The sequence below is a fragment of the Rhagoletis zephyria genome, unplaced genomic scaffold (assembly GCF_001687245.7).
Source record: "Rhagoletis zephyria isolate East Lansing unplaced genomic scaffold, Rhagoletis_zephyria_1.1 Rzeph_scaffold_00562, whole genome shotgun sequence".
NCBI lineage: Eukaryota > Metazoa > Arthropoda > Insecta > Diptera > Tephritidae > Rhagoletis > Rhagoletis zephyria.
The window spans coordinates 108859-120927 of NW_016157646.1; the positions used below are offsets into that span (position 1 = coordinate 108859).

Genomic DNA, 12069 nt, shown 5'->3' on the forward strand with positions numbered 1-12069 from the left:
GTATATCCTCTATACATATATGTATACGTATGTATGTATCTGTGCATGCATATATTGAGCGCCTTTTTGTTTTACTGAATTTATACATGAATCTATGCATAATACATTTGTATTTCACAATTGTGCCCATTGCTCCCATTGCGGTCTCATATTTTGCATGCTGGCACCTAATTTGAATAATATATGCTAATTGTATTTGCAGATAGCACTGAAAATTATGTTATAAAGCTTGATTGTGTTTACAGAATACGTTGTACATAGGGCCATGTTCGCGTACATTTTATTTTTGGTTTGTCTGTCAAAATTGTGATTACGTGATTGGATGGCATTCGCAGTTAATTTGATTTCTTGGGCTAAACCCTCGGGAACATGTTTGGTATAATTTACAAAAGAGAAAAACTTAACTTTTGAGTCCTCTGAGTTGTTTGAAATCAACTTTAATTAAGAATAATTCTGAGTTTTGAATGTGTTCACCAACATTTATGATTCTGGTCTATGATTTTTTTGATTAGACACTTCTCTATGACTTTTGGAAGTGCTAAGCTGCAAAATCGGAAATCGGTCTCTTATTTCAGGATCATCAGAAGCTGACGTGTTCAAGTGAACATTTTTTTCTTCGCCATTTGTCATTCACCAAATATTTGGTTGAAACGAAACCGGAAGTAAGTCATACCACCAAAAGATAGAGAATCCCCACCTTGATAATTCATATTTTTGACTTTTGCAATAAAAAGTTTGTCGTATTTGGAACGAATTTCCGTCATCTCTTGTCAAATTTGGTTTAGAGACAAACCGGTTTCGGCGTTGTGCCATCTTCAGTGTCATTTTTCCTAACGAAAACGAAAAACGTTCCTGTCGGAAACAACAATAACCCAAAAGGAAAAAAAGTTCGTCCTCCATTTTAGAAGGGATGGACAGGTAGTCTAAGAAACCCGGTATATGGTCATGTATAATACACGAAGGTTTTTTTTATGTAATAAGGTCTTCACGTTCGTTCCTAAATATTTCAAATATGAGGTGTCAAATTAAAGGGCTTGGATTGTAGATGTACAAGATGTGAGAACTCTCTTCACTCAGAAATGGATTTAGCACATGAATCGCTTAAACCTCTGACTAACATTTAGAATATTTTTGAAACTTTATAAGAGGGGTTTCGCCTGTTTAAATTTAAATTAATTCATAAGTTTATTTAAATATTTGTCACAATATGGGTGTCAAATGAATGTTTTAGTATGAATATATTTTTAAAGCGGGTTGCCACTTATTTTAAAACTCGAATTGAAATAAATTATACACAAATTCATTATTGGTGTCAAAAAAAAAAAAGAGTTGAGAGAAGTACTTAAGTTAAACGTACTTTTAATTAAACAAAAAAAAAACTAAATGTTAACAAGTAAGAAAGTCTAAGTTCGGGTGGAGCCGAACATTAAATACCCGGCGCAAGTGTTAAATATATGTTTTTTCACCTTTCCGAAAGCTACCGCTAGATGGTAAGCCGGGGTGTATCAATTTTGAGTAAATTAGCGTCCTTAAATTTCGAAATATTGCAGTTATATGAAAAGTGGACGTAATTTTAGTCCGATTTTAATAATTTTCAACGTTTTGCTTTTATGTGGCAAGCATAATAACAATACCGAGTTTGGTACAAATTGCTAGAACGGTTACCGATACACATATATGTGATCATAAGTGGGCGGTGCCACGCCAATTTTCCAAAATTTTACCACAAACGTATTTCTTGGTAAAGAATTGTTGCAAGCGTCAATTTTGAATAAATTTGCTTCAATATTTAATGATTTATCGAAGATTTTGTATTTCTCTAAATTACCGTTATATGGGATGTGGGCGTGGTTATTGACCCATTTTATAAATTTTCAGCCATTTAGTATGCTGTACCAAGGCGAACAACTGTGCCAAATTTGGAAGAAATTGGTGCAGCGGTTACCAAGATATACACATGTAACCATAAGTGGGCGTGGCAAAAATTTATAATATTCTTATTTTACGCCTGGAAATTATTGTAAATATCAATTTTGAGTGAATTATCTTCAGTAGTTACTAAAATATCGCAGTTTTCGTATTTCTGGAAATTACCGTTATATGGGAAGTGGGCGTAGTTACAGTCCGATTTCACCCATTTTCAGTACCAACCTACCTTGGATTAACGGAAACCTATATACCAAATTTCGTTGAGATACTCAACGAGTTATCGTGTACACGGACGGACGGACAGACGGACAGACGGCAGCATTATCATAACAGCACTACATGTACAGTGACTCAAACAAGTGGCCACGTTTTGATTTTTTTTTTTTAATATTCTTAATGTTTTTCGAGCTAAATTTTTATGTTAATTTTCTAAAAAAATACCAAGTTCAACTGGCTAAAAAATTGCGTTGATTGTTGAGGATTTTTTTGGGGACTGCTTTTGCGGTTGTGTACAAAGTGCCACTTACAAAACCTGGCATTGCTTTTTTGAAATTTTGTTTCTAAGGGTCTTCCGCATTTTATTTCCTAAGGAAATCATGCTTGTATGGAAAACAGTGAAAAATTCCGTCACCAAAATTAAATTCTCAAAAATTAACGGCATCTTTTAGCCGTTTGAAACTTGCACTTCATTAGACTAAAATTGTATGGGCTATAAAGAAATTTGAAATTTTAATGAAAATTTGTTGAATTTTACTAAATTTTGTATAAAGTTTGAAACAGTGATTTATATGGTTTTGGTTAAAGCTTTTACGGAGTATAGAAAAATAAGAAAAAAAATTTAACTCGAAAAACATAACGATTACTAAAAAAAAAATACAAACTAACACGTGGCCATTTGTTTGAGTTACTGTATGCATAAGAGCAGCAAACATTTCTGAGCGCGCCTTTTAGAAAAGCATAACCCAACTGTGTGTAAATTATTTATTTTTTATGCAAACAATGTGTAAGGTTAAACGTTTAGTTTGTGTAAAGTTTATATACTTACTGTGGCGTTGTGTAAGATAAAGTTGTTTTATAATAATATTTTAACGCTTACACTTTTGCTAAGTGTTTGGCCGAGCTTCTCATATAATTTCTGATGTCCGTTTTGATGTTATAACACAAATGGAAGGGCCTACAACTCTACGCCGCCTCCGAACGGCAAATGGATTTATGAGAAGTGTTTTCATGGCAGAAATATACTCGGATATTTGCCAATTCCTATCGTGGGCTGATTGCTGTTAAAAAAAAGCTCTTTTTAACTTAGATTCTGCCCGGCCAAAAACGAACCCAGGTTCTCGAATTTATTATGCAAAAGGTCTCTACAAATCATTTTCTCTCCTAGATGAGGCCGTGGAGGTCCGATATTTCCGCTATCTCCACTGAGATTTTGAAAAAGCGTGATCCCAAATGTTTAAGACACCTTGGCTGGGTAATTACATAAGAAGTGGTGAATCGATTCCTTTTCTTCCTCATCCCCATAACTTCTGCAGAGGGAGCTTTTTGGTATGTGCCATCGATGGAGCATTGGTGATATAGCATAGTGCCCTGTGATTAAGTCGGTAAGAGCCCTTACTTCAGATTTGTTTAGCGTCAATAGGTCTTCTGTACGACATAGGGATTTTAAGGTCTCACAGTCGTCACCATTGAACCGAGGGCCATTCGTTACAACTGTGGTGTATACTTCAACCCGCCTAAGCAGCACTCTTTTACATTTTCTTAAAAGCTAGTTTTTAGTAAGCAAAAATTATTTCCATCTCTGAGTTAGTGATAGAGTGAAGAAGTGAGTTAGTCAGTGAAGGAGGAGGGCAGCAGTTAGTGAATGAACTAGTGAGTGAATGACTGAATTATTGAGTGGACATGTTATTGAATGAATGATTGAGTGAGTATATTTGCTGCTCTTTCACACTAAAACGGCTTGACACCTTTGTGTGCAGTTTAACAATATGACTGTCAAACGAAAGAAATTTTAGAAACTTTGGTCTCGTACACATTTTTGAGGGTGGCCTGTTTAAAAAAGGTAAATGCTAAATTAATTATTGGACTAAATAAAGTGTAGCAATTCGGGTGTAAAACGAAAGTTTTTTATGTAGGCTTTACTTCGCAAATATTTTTTTGGAGGGATGCTACCTGTTTTAAAAGTCAAATTCATTTTAAATAATTACTTGTGTACCGCCACTTATTTCGAAAGCCCCTTAAAGTGAGTTGTCCCTTTTACAAAGTTAAGAAAATTTGTTTTGTCTGAATTTATTAAATAAAATACATCAACTTGATGTTCATAAAAAACAATTAGTGCTGTTGAATACCTTTATTCAGAAATATTCTTGAAGTGGGTTGCCACCCATAAAAGTAATTTAAAAATCTGCGTATGTTCTTGTAAAAACTTGCTACGAGAGGTATGTCTAGTTAAACTAATAAAAAAATTTTGTCATATTTTCTTGTTGAAAAAATTTTTTTCCACTAAAAATTATTTAACCAAAAATGGATCTTCTCTTCTGCAAATGTAAATTAACTAAAAGCTCTGTACATTTACAGCGCGTTCAACGCCCTCGCGAAAAAAAGCAAACTAACGGGTATTGCATATGGACATTGCATACTTTCATGAAAAATTATTTCCTAGTAAATTAATTATTCAGTTAATTAATACTTATTTTCTTTTTGTTTTACAACAGACATAAATATTTAAAAAATTTCCATTCGTGATATATGTACTGAGTACGCCCAAGGAAAACAGATGCCAAATATGTATGCTCATAAAGAAGCTTATGAATACAACGTTAAATTTTTAATGCAAATGCAGCGTAAAAGTGAATAATAAATATAACTTATCGTTATTGAGCTGGGTAATGCAATTTAAAATTTATAGCAACATATGCCCGTTAAATAGGGCCGCTTGATTTGATGTCATGACTGGTTGGCCTTTATGTTGGCTTATGACTTATTTTATAGCAAGTGGCTTAAATTATATATGTACAAACAAGTTTTGCATCACAATTTTTTTTTTATTTAATACAAAGAAACGTTCAAGGATTGGAAATATGTATGTATATTTTGTTTTGTTATATAAGTAAAAAGGAAGCAAGTTGATAATTGAAACAGAAAATATCATAGCTTTTTAAACGTTTGTTAAGACTCGTTAAAATGCGTTAAAAATACGCAAAAACTGAGGAAATATTAATTATTTTATTTCTCTCAGAATAGTGTTTACCGCATCTCCGCCCATGTTATGTTCAGTTTAAGGTTTTGATTTCAACCGTAGCAAAAAATGAAATATTTTGCCATTTGAATAAAAACTAAGCAATTGTGTTTTCCTAAAATTGCAGACCTTTACTTAAATTTATTTTAATAAGTCGAGTAAATTTTTGTTCATACGGCCCAATAGATATGTTGATTAGATGCAAATGAAATGAAAATGTTGGGATAAAAATAAAATTCCCCCACATGGTCTAAGTGCAAAATTTCAAAGAATTAGATGTTTTAGAGTAACACACAACTTAGATTTCTCAGACGTTTTGAATACTCTTATATTTTCCATGCCAAATTTCTCGTATTTTTTTATAAAAAAATATAGTTCATTCACCAGCAAAAATACAATAATGATTTTTTTCAATTTCATACAGAACTCGGGAAAATGCAAGAAATACCAAGACATTTTCATCGATATTTTCAATTTGAGTATGCAGATTTTTACATTTCAAAACTTGGAAAATTAACCTTAAAACATTCCAATATTACTACAGAAGCTTTCATACAAATAGTCTTGCCCAATTCGCAGAGTTTGGCAATTTTGTAATCGAAGTCAAAATCCACTTCTGTTTTTTGCAACGTCACGCCAGCGCGTAATTTTGACTTTTCCAATTCTTTTTTCTAACATTTTGTCCTATGAGCGTCACAAAACGCCAGCTTGGAAATACCCATATACAACCACATTTCTTTCATATCAAAATCATATTGTTACATTTTATCTAAGTTAAGAATAAATTGGCTTAGATTTGGGATGGTAGAAAATATGTTATAAAATGCTTTAAAAATGCATAGCCTTTTGTGAAAGCGAAATATATTTCAATTTGAAATATTCACCTAGATTGAATTTAACTAATTGTACAGGGTGTTAAATTTTCAAAACAACTTTTAAACTTTTCTTAAATTTATTTCTTCTGACATCTACCTTATACTGTTTAACCTCACTTATTAATAAAATTAAATTCGGCTTTTAACCCTAGAATACTCTAATTCATGTTATTTGGTGATGTAACCGCATAAGCGACTTTGACCGAGTTCAACAAAGCACGCCAGTCTCTTCTCTTCTAAAGACCCAATCAGTTTTTGACGATGGGCTTCAGTCTTTCACACAATATGCTCGATAAGACCGTGTAACCTATGCTTAGAAGGCTGATCGCGCGGTGGTTGGCGCGAATGGCGGGATCGACTTTCTTGTAGATTGTGAAGAGCGTACTTAAATTCCAGTCGTCGGGCATGCGTTCAACTGTAGCGTACTTGAATAACTCAGCTGGCAGGCTGTCAGCTCCAGCGGCTTTGTAGTTTTGCAGGCGTATTACTACTATTCGTACCTCGTCATACTCCGGCGCTGGGACATCAACTCCATCGTCATCGACTGAAGGCTGGGGTTCAACTTCTACACTACTTTCAGTGTTGCTCCCATACAATAGAGAGGAAAAGTATTCTCTCCATAATTTAAGCACGTTCTGTACATATGTCACTAGTTGGCCATGGTTGTTCTTACACTACCCTACCCTAGAATACTAATCTTGGTATTAGCGGCGACAGGTCACTAATTGCATAAGATGGGATAAACCAGAAGAAGAAGATTTCCCCCCTTACACTGATGAAGAGCAATAGTTGCAATGCTGCTGGATTGCTCTGTTTTGTTATATTTAAGTACTTCGCTGCAATTAGTAAAATAAAAAAAGTTCGTAAATAAAATTTCCCATTATCGCCACCTATCAAAAGCAGAACTGATTAATAAAATTGCATAGGCCGTATGCGGCTATCAGACCAACAAAAATATTTGCACTTTAATATGTACGTATGCCTATTTACATTTACATATACATATTTGTATAAACATACATACATAAGTAAGTATGAGAACATAAAATTAGTGGCGTATATTCAATTACGTATACGCCCTGTGGGCGCCTTCCAATTAGCATGTCTGTCAGCATATGCACATGCACACATATGTACGTACTTGTGTACAGTCACACGAGAGCCAATATTGAATTGACAACACAGAAAATGAGCAAAATTCTATAGAAGAAAATGAAAATGAAACAAGGCAATGACAGCTAATCAAATTTTCGATGACTTTGCGACTCTCCAGATTTGCCTAATTTGTGGTGTTTCGCCTTTGAAGTGCCAAATAAGATACATACATATATATGTGTGTAAGTATGTTGCATAAGCGCTAAAATATGAAGAGTGCATATACATATGTACATATGTATATACCAACGCGCTTGCATGGAAATGTCTTTGTTAAATTCAGTTTCCACTAATGAAATATTAAATTGTTTATTAAGGGTGTATATACATACCCAGTGGGAAAATGTAATGTATAGTAATCGAAAAGATAATCAGTAAAACAGCCCTCTTCACATTCGAAAATGCAATTTTTTCCCAGGGCGATGTCCTAAGAAAAGTGGGGTATTCAATTTTGCATTACCTAGTATCGAGAAATGAATGTGTTTTGATATGAAATTTTTGAATACATTAGAATGCTGATTGCATAGTTAGCAGTAATATTATCGAGAACGCTACTACTTTTCCGACTGGGTACGTATTAGAGGCTTACGCTGCCGAGCCATGCCGCACAGTGGCAGTTGTGTAGAGATAGTACTGTTAATGTTCGTTATTTATCTGTGTATAAAATACATGGAACTTTGAAATAAAAATTCGCCAAAGTTTTGAATTAGGCCGCATTAAAATAATTTTAAATTCGTTGTAATGCTCTTTTACTATTCGACATATTCCGTTTTGCTGCCACCAGCTGCCACTGCTCAAAATACTTCATTACTAACAGAGCCACAATACGCTTCGTCCTTGTAGCAAAGCATTTAAATAAAATTATATATGGGCATATATATAAAATAAATATACATATAATCTTTTCAAAGTCACCGTCTTTGTGGTTTTCTCTTTTTTTGATGGTTTTCTTAAAAATTAAAGGTTTAATGTTAACAAATTTAGTCTGAAACACATAATTTCGGCATTGCACTGTGGAAGTGTGAGTGGCTATCGGCGCGACCCACTTAACTTTTTAATTCGTGTCCAATATTACTATATTCACTAATACATCAAATTTGATCGAATAATATTCACATTCTGGCGTATTATTAATTTCACATGCCTAGATTGCGTAAAAGTGCCACTGTGCGCCGCCACCGTTTTTTGTCATTTTCACTCACCGCCGCCGAGTCGTGGAAGCATCGGCGCCTGAGGATTAATGTATATAATTTTCATAATCCATATACTAACTGGAATATATCGTACATTTGCGTCAAATATTCTCATAGTCATATTCTAATTCAGTAAAACAAACAACTAAATACTTTTTACTTTCTATTAAAGTATTTCAATAAAAAATCATATATTTATAAGGCATCTTTTTAGTAGGTAATATTTTGCGAAAAGTTACGTTACAATTTAACAAGAATTGCCCTCCTATGTTCTTTGGTTTGTGGCTAATGGCCAGATGCGCCCGCGCTATTTGAACGTCCACGTCGCCCTGATTATTTCTAAGATTGACAACTCCGCCGCCGCAACATCTATCGGCATGAACCTCTAATGTATATTTGTATAAGCCACGTGCGCTCATTTGCTTGTGGCACTGTGCGATAATTTTACGACTATTCAAATCAGTCCGGACTTTGCTAATATTTTCTGAAATTAGTCACATCTAGTAATAAAACACTCGATGGATTTTCAAAATTAGCTCGTATTTTTATTTTATCGCCTACCAAAGTTTAAATGTCCCGACCTAAGAAGTTTTCAAAAAAATGGAAAAAATTGTTAAAATAAATGTCGGAGCGAAATTAAAGGTTAATACGTATACACGTAGCAAAGTTTCATCGGAAATATTTTCGTAGAACATTTTAACCCATTAGCTCCCGCCTGAAAAAGTCGTTTTGACGCTTACTTCGAGAAACCCCACAAAAAGCTAATTTGGAAGTTCGTTAGAGGATTGATATACTATTTAGAAAACTATTCTTCGGAAAATTTTACTAGGGGTCTTCTCAGGCAACAGCTTCATGCCATTAACGTAAAAGTCCCTAAAAAATTAAAATAAAAAAAGTTAGATTTCTAATGCTATAGGTAATATGGTAAGACCACTAAGCAAAAAGTTTGTCTTGAAGCGTTAAACTCCCATATTTAACTGCATTTTAGCTGTAAAAATATTTAATACTAGCAAATACCAGGCATGCTTCACTGCGCCTTAAAGGTATTCGTGTGCCGTTTGATAGGCGTATTTCATTTATTTTATCAATTTAATTTAAAACAAATTTCAAAGAGGTGGAAACACTCCTCAAAATATTTTCGGCAGTAAACTTTGCTAAACCTCTTTAGTTTGATACCCATATTGCAATATTCAATTTATCTTATCAACTAATTTAAATTCAAATTTTCAAACAGATGGTAACCTCAGGCAATGCATCGGTGAAAACTGCATTCAATTCCATGTATTATTTTTCGAGTGATGCGCCTACAAACATACAGACAAAAACTATAATAATTTTTTATTTAGCTTCTGTAGCTCTAATAAAGGCCCCCATATTAATTCTGGCATATTTTCAAAAACAATTTTTTTTATCAAAAAATTTGTATGTAAAAACTTTTTCAAGAAAAAAAAATTTTAATAGTTCTTTTCATGGAGAATTTTAATGTATGTATGTGTGAGTATTATCAAATTTTTTCCTCGCCCCGTTCTTGAGATATTTGGAAAACTATTAAATCGATTTGTTTTTGTTTTTTTGCTGTAAAATTTTTAAGAATGTATTGATCAAGCTCAAATTTCATATTTTTTTTATTATTTATGTTTATGCATCAACCCTAAAAATTTTAAACAAATCGAACACATGAACTGTGAATCCCGTCCGTTTTGGTATGGAATGCCCCCCTATACATATTTGCTGCCGGCATTTTGTGCTGCAATTTATCATAGTAATATTGTGCAAGTTGTTTTGAGGTCACACAAATCTAGCAATATTCACTTGCCTCTGGCATAAGTAATAAACTCCAGCTACTTAATACCGGCATATGTATTTATGTGCATATGAGTGAAGGCAGATATGTAAATACAATACGAAAGCATGCATATTGACTTAGAGCTTGGTTGTGAATAATTAAATCCCTTATCTATCATAAGCTTAAATCTGTGCACTACTTTTAAGGCAATGTGCAAACGAACAGTTCTGAATTTATGGACAATTATTTAAGTTTCAAAGCGTAAAATATATTTTTTTTTATGCTTGCGAACTCACATTTACATATAACTTGAACATGCAAAATTTTCATATCCTTTTAATTTTCCAATAAAGTTTGACCATTCACGCACAGTCAGCTATGCAGTACGTGCCTGAAAAGTCATTCGCTTTTATAGATGTGAAAACTATTAAAAAAATATTGCGATATTAACAGCATTTCCAGAATCAAAAACAAGGCAAGGAAAACAAGAAAGCAAAACTTCAACAAAAATGCACCCAAAAATCACATAAAACTTAAACAGGCCAATTGAAATGAATGTTACGGTCCGGATATGAAAGCATTAGCAAATATCCTTAAATTAAGTAAGTAGATTGGCATCTTTAAACTTTCAGTGCTCTCCTTTAGCTTGGTTCATTACGTCTTGGTGCGTAATTTTCCAATACCAGCCAGTAAAATTTCGCATTTGTATTTAGATTTTCCAATCGCCAGCTGTTTAGCCGCCGAGACCTTTTTTGCGCTTCAATTGATTTTAATGCTCCTTTAACAAAAAAAAAAGAACAGCGGAAACAATGACAACGACCTTTTTACAATATGTGCAAAAATAAATGCTTGTTTGTCAATTATGATACTGTTATTTTTTACTCCCTAAAGTGAAATTTGTGTACATACATAGGTCAAATGCATTAGCTTTTTGATGTGGAAATCCACTTTGCTGGGTACTCAATTGTCACACTAAAACAGAAAATTACAAATTTTCAATAGGCCTTATCATTATGTCGGAGTAAATATGTATAGTGCTCTAGGAACATTTCTGCATCAAAAAGAAAATTTTGAAAAAAATTTCGCTTACGTCGTTTTGGCGGTTAGTGCTCGATGTGATAAAATTGTAAAAGACCAATGTCCGTAAATTATTGATATTGAAGGAAAATCATTATACAGGGTCTTAGGCTGAGACCAGGCAATGAGCGGCTGGGCGGCTTTTACTCCAGAGCGACACCGCCCAACCATTCAGAAATGGCGTTCATTTTGTGGCCACTTTAATAGTTTTAATTTTAAGCCGCTCAGCCGCTTTGCCACTCATTGCGTGGCCTCGGCCCCAGAGCAACAGAAGCCAAATTAACAGTTTTTAGAATGTTTGTCTGTCTGTATATTTGTACGCACATCACTCAACAACTAATGCATAGAATTGGATGCAGTTTTCACCGGTGCATTTCTAGAGGTCTAACTAAAAAATAGAGAGCTGCCACCTGTTTGTATATTTCAGTTTAAGTAAATGTTGAAGTATAGTTGAAAACAGGTTGAAGAATGCTTACAGCCGAAAATATTTCTGTGAGAGGTTGCCACCCGTTCGAAAATTTTAATTTAGTTTAATTGATAAGGTAAATTAAATATTGAAATATGGGTATCAAACTAAGGAGCTTAAGGCAAGTTTACGGCCTGCAATATTTTAGAGGAGGTTTGCCACGTATTTGAAAAATTTACTTTAATTCAATTGATAAAATAAATGAAATATTAACATACAGATATCAAATTAAAGAGATTTAAGAAAATTTTCCGTCGAACATATTTTAGAAGCGGGTTGCCACAAATTTACTAAATTTAGAAGTGTAGTGGCAACCCTATCCTAATGGAAAAAGGGGTAATTTTTTCTTTTAG

The 12069-nt window shown here is 33.6% G+C and overlaps 1 protein-coding gene across 5 annotated transcripts in view; it reads left to right on the forward strand.

Moving 5' to 3' along the window:
* LOC108360372 (very low-density lipoprotein receptor-like) overlaps positions 1-12069 on the forward strand; it is a 227949-nt gene that overhangs the window by 106523 nt on the left and 109357 nt on the right. The window lies entirely within an intron of this gene.